The following is a 540-nucleotide window of genomic DNA, read 5'->3' on the forward strand; positions in this document are numbered from 1 at the left end:
ATCGTGCATTGAACCTGGACTGGCATCTCGTTTCATACCATGACATTTCACATGTTTCAATGCCATTCTCCCAAATCTTGCCACCCTCTCCCTCTCCCACAGAGTCCATAAGCCTGTTCTATACATCAGTGTCTCTTTTGCTGTCTCGTATACAGGGTTATCGTTACCGTCTTTCTAAATTCCATATACATGCGTTAGTATACTGTATTGGTATTTGTCCTTCTGGCTTACTTCACTCTGTATAATAGGCTCCAGTTTCATCCACCTCATTAGAACTGATTCAAATGTATTCTTTTTAATGGCTGAGTAATACTCCATTGTGTATATGTACCACAGCTTTCTTATCCATTCATCTGCTGATGGACATCTAGGTTGCTTCCATGTCCTGGCTATTATAAACAGTGCTGCGATGAACATTGGGGTACACGTGTCTCTTTCCCTTCTGGTTTCCTCAGTGTGTATGCCCAGCAGTGGGATTGCTGGATCATAAGGCAGTTCTATTTCCAGTTTTTTAAGGAATCTCCACACTGTTCTCCATAG

The sequence above is a fragment of the Bison bison genome, unplaced genomic scaffold (genome assembly GCF_000754665.1).
Source record: "Bison bison bison isolate TAMUID 2011002044 unplaced genomic scaffold, Bison_UMD1.0 scf7180017864279, whole genome shotgun sequence".
Taxonomy (NCBI): domain Eukaryota; kingdom Metazoa; phylum Chordata; class Mammalia; order Artiodactyla; family Bovidae; genus Bison; species Bison bison.